This window comes from Pteropus vampyrus, unplaced genomic scaffold, assembly GCF_000151845.1.
Source record: "Pteropus vampyrus isolate Shadow unplaced genomic scaffold, Pvam_2.0 Scaffold1000004903, whole genome shotgun sequence".
NCBI classification, from domain to species: Eukaryota; Metazoa; Chordata; class Mammalia; order Chiroptera; family Pteropodidae; genus Pteropus; species Pteropus vampyrus.
In genome coordinates, this window is record NW_011919305.1 from 3385 (window position 1) to 8398 (window position 5014).

Here is a 5014-nt window from a genome sequence, read left to right on the forward strand (position 1 = left end):
CTCTATTTGCATGGGCAAGTCACTTTCTCTCATATACCATGTTTTCAGAGAGAGAATAATAATGTGGGGGACTGGTGTTTCTTTTTCTAAAGAAAACATGTTTTCTGGTTTAATTCTCTTAAATGCTACCCTTGTCCATGTAAACACACATGGATTTATATAGCAGCACTAGGACCCAGTGTGTGCAGCGTATTTCACCCTGAAAGTTGTGTGACATGACCCATCACCATGGTAATGTGATGATGCCCTTCTTGCCTTCCATTGCAACTGTCACTTGTGAGTTCAGAGGGAGAAGGTGAGAAGTTCTCAGATATTCACTGCTCCAGAGCTTGAGACAGGAACTTCATTTGTTGTGGAGGTAGGTTCATATTGACCTTCTGAATGCAACTCCTTTAAAGGGGCCAGATAATCTTGACTGAAAATACGTTCTTTCTTTTTAAAACCATTGCCACCACTCCCATTTTGACTACAGGGCTGTAAGTGTCTTTATATTTTTATAGTATTACCTAATTGATATCTCTTTATCTTCTCTCAAGTGGGCTCTCTTAACTATTTTCTTAAAGTTAGAACAATGTAAGATTCCCTAATGAATACTTTGTCCTCACTGTCCAGACAACGGATCCAGAAGGAACACTCCTATAGTGCTTCGGGTTTGGAGAATTGTCCCATGCCTTCACAGAGATTGAGAACCCACCCCAGCAGTAGACATGACAGGAAAAGGGAATTCAGGTCCACTCCTCAGACAGTGGTTGCCAAAATACGAGCTAAACATAAGTATTCTAAATCCAGAGATTTTAGAAAGGAGAAAAACTGTGATTTCATGTGGCACGTCCATGGGTTGATACGAACAAGATCACTGAAATTTTGAGTGCTGCCTGGGAGACTGGTGACATGGGACAGGGCCTTCGAGTAGGTGGAATGAACACTGGGTGACCTAAATTAGGAGGGCTTGGTGGTTCTCTTTGAGGGTTCTGGTGTGGGGTAACGGGCTAAGGAGAGATCCTTCTCAGAGGATATCGGACTCTGTCAACTGCCCCTGCAAAGTGTCAGGATGGAGGAGGCAGTAGTAGAGACTGAATTTTGTTGAAGAAGGTCTTGGGCAGGGAAAGTGCATACTCAGAGCCAAAGCGGCCAGAGTCCACTGTCAGGCAGGATTAGCTCAGGCTTCTGAGACAGCTGCTCAGAGCAAACAGTGAAACTTTCAGCCTTAATTCATTGAAGCACAAAAGAACCACGTCCTCAGATCGTGGGCATGAACTCCACATCCAGGGTTGGTCATGAAAGGAAGCTAAGTTTTAGAATGTTGTCTTGTGGTACTTGGTCTAGAAAGTTCTGAGCTGTCTACGGAGTCGCCCAGAGCACTGATGATTCGGGGTGGTACCCTGGTCATGGGGAAGGCTCAGAATGAGACAGCTGACTGAGAAAATACTGGGAGAAGCTAGTGACAAGTTGAGATGTCCCTGGCCCTCTGAGACACTATGACCGAAGGGAAGTCTCGTATATGGTGGAATCCTAGTGGCTCAGCCTCCTCCTCTAGGCCTTCACCTCTCTCCCACAGAAACCTGGGGCAAGTGCATTTCAGAAAGACAGTGAAGGGAGCTCCTACTTCAGTCATCCAGGGAGGAAGTCAGGTGTTAGAAGGGTATTGGACCTCTTTCCTCAGGACATCAAACACGTTATTACCCTATACCCATCACTCATCACTCATCATTCTTGTGACTCTGGGCAAGTCAATCTCTCTAAATTTCCATGATCTTCACTGTAAAGATTGGGTCTCAGCACCTAATTTCCATCTCCTGCTGCAGGGTTCTTATGGGGGATCTCAGGAGATGACAACAGATACTTCCCATGAGATAGAAAGCATCACTCCTATGGGAACAATGAAAAATAACTTTCCACTCTCCTTGCTCTGGAGTCACCTAAGTCCCCTCTCTGCATGTAAACACTACTGAACATCTAACTTGTATTCGAAGTCACACAGTGATTGGACACTTACAGAGCAATGACTTGGCATGGGTCACTTATTTTTCTGAAGCTTTGCCTGTATTCGATCAATTTTAACCTCATCAGGTAATAGTCATAAGTAGGCCATGTTAAGATATGCTCATCGTAAAAAAGGGCACTGAGGCCCTGATTGGACTGTAGGACTTTTGCCGGAGATGAAGCTTCTAGATGCCATTAGAACCTAGGGGACTGAACACAGTCCCTGTTCCTTGCTGTTTTAATAATGTCTTAACTAAGTTAAGTTATTCGCCCGCAAAATCTGTCAGGTGGGTGTTTTACGTGCACACCAAACTGCACGATCTTCCTAAGTCTACCTTGGCTTCAGTAGGGTCTTCTGGGCAGCTGTGAATAAATTATTGTTAATTTCCCTGTGGTCTTCTGCCAGCAACATGTCTACAGTTCTCTGTATTTTCACGCATTTCCCAGGCTGCTGTAAGGAGAAGAATGATGTAAGACAAGAGTACAGTCCTCATGTTCAACCAGAAGAATGAGATAGGGCAGCAGAAGTGTCCGCTTTTCAGAAGAAATCATGGTGCATTAATTCCATACACATAAATGTACAGTTAAAAAGAATGCTGGCTAAGTTACTTCAAGAAAACCTCTTCAGTGTCCCATATTTAAGTTACCCATATTTTGAAAAAAAGGCTAAGGCATGTTTTTCATTTTCTTCATGTGTGCAAATACACTTCTATTCAATTCATTGGTGGTGCTGTCCCCATGGAGGTTATGATGCACTGACATCTCACAATCTGGCTCATGTTCAATAGTAAACAAGCTCTCTAGTTCTTGTTCACACAATAGCTGATTTTACAACATTATCTGAATAGATCTCTCCCTGATACTATGACTCAGATGTGTACAAAATAATAGACATTATTTAGAACAGGTTTAGATTAACATGAAAATTGACCAGATAATACAGAATATTCCCACCTGCTACCCCAGCAATTCCCCTATTAAAAATATCTTAGATTTCTGAGATATATTTGTTACAATGAGTGAAAAATTATCAATACATTTTCATTAAAAGTCTATACATTCCATTAAAATTCACTCTTTGTGCTGTGACATTCTGTGAGTTTCACAGGATTATAACATCTCATATCATCAGTAGTGTATCATACACCAATGTCCATAACGGCATTATTCACAATAGGCAGACGGAAAGAACGCCGAAGTCCTTCAAAGGATCAGTGGATCAAGTGTGATGTATACACCTCGTGGGATACTATTCAACCATAAATGTGAATTAGATTTTAAAATAGGGTACAACATAGATTGAGCTTGAAAAAATATCAGGCTTATTGACATCAGGCCTGCACAGAAGGACAGTAATTTATGATTCCACTGGTTGGTTTTCTGAAAAAAGCCCAGTTCCTAGAAACAGAAAAGTAGCGATTCCAAGGGCTGGAAAGAGGGTCAAAGCAGAGTGATTTATTCTTGGGAAATAATTTGGGACTAGATAGCAGAGAATACAATCAATGCTACAGATAGATATAGTCACAAATGATTAAAACAGCATAAATATCAGGTAAAGCTCATCACAGTAAAAGTAAAATAACCAATATTATACATGCAGAAGTGCTAGCAGCATGTATAAATGCCTGGATGATGAAATGGTCTTGTAATATTAGAAGAAGTGGGAATTTGACCAGTCTTTAAGAAGGGCAGGAGGATCTGAACCCTGTCATTGTTATTAGATGGATTAGATTCCCTTTAGCTAGACTGTCAAAGGCTCTGTTTCTCGTTCTTGCCTGCGTCTTTCCTTGGCCTTCTTCATCCACCAATGAGAATGTCCCAGCAGCAGCTCAGTCCATACTGTTTACCATGGACATCCACATGCTCTAGCCCCACGTCCACCTAAAACAGAGCTCTCTGAAACAGTCCCGAGCAGCACCGCCAATGACTTACAGCGACGCTGTGTTCCCCTGCCTCCCTCTGACAGTGTGGTGCAAGACCTTCCTGACAATGTCGTGGAGGATCATCCGGACACCACTGTGGAGGAGCTTCATGACACCGTGGTGGAAGAGCTTCAGGAGACTGTTGTGGAAGTGCTTTCTTTCTTTCTCAATAAAATTACAATCTTAAAATGTGAGCATGTGCCTTCTAGATGATAGAGACAATGTACTAGTGGAAAAATGTTGAGTGAGAGTCTGTGACCACCTGATATCTGATTCAAGAGGGCATTCAAAAAGGAGAGAATTTTACACTGGAGCATTGCAAGCAGTATCAGCAGCAGCACCATTTCTTCCCTGAAAGTAAGAATTTTGTAATTGCAAATTCAAAGGGACTTGAGATAGCTTCCATGAAGGGTTCGATCCTTTCCCAAAGGTGTTCTGTACCTTTTCTCCTGGGGTCATTGACTCAGGCAATGTTTCTCAACTAGTGTCTTAAAGTCATCAAGAGAATGGAAAGCCTGGGAGAACTGTGTCCAAGCGGATATGATCTTCACAGTGTTTTCCTTTATCTTATGACAGACGACCGACGGATCATTGAAAAATGTACGTATTGTCAATCATTAACTAGGTGAGGATAAAGCTTGGTGCTCAAGAAGGTGGAATTTCTTGCTGGTTCGTTTGGGAAGCTCCCTGATTCTGAGATTCTGCTGGGGATGAGGATGGGGGTGTAGTGAAAGGACCCAATAGTCTAGGAAAACTCTGGAATGTTTGCAGTCCTTGGAAGCAATGATATGTGGGTGGTGAGGCTTGTGTGTTGGAGTTTTGGGGGTGGTGTTTTTTTAATGTATGTTCATGGTGTGATTGTGAATTCCATGTATGAGTGACTGTGTGATCTTAAGAGAATGTCCTACATGCAATACAACACATTTGTCTGCTTTTTAATGAAGCTCCCTATCACAGCACACTTTCCATAATTAACTTTTCCTTCCCCTGGCTGTATCTGGACGTTTGCTTCATAGTCCTTCTCCACGTGTGGAGGTGGAGCAGAATGAATGGCAGGAGCACTAATCTCCTTTATGGAAATCGACTCTGATCATCATGTGTCCCTTGTG

At 42.4% G+C, this 5014-nt stretch overlaps 1 long non-coding RNA gene across 1 annotated transcript; it reads left to right on the plus strand.

Moving 5' to 3' along the window:
* Positions 1-2351: 2351 nt before the first annotated feature.
* LOC111735658 lies at positions 2352-4099 on the plus strand. Its single transcript, XR_002778903.1, has 2 exons — positions 2352-2536; positions 3950-4099. It is a non-coding gene; the product is annotated as an uncharacterized LOC111735658 (long non-coding RNA).
* Positions 4100-5014: the final 915 nt, after the last annotated feature.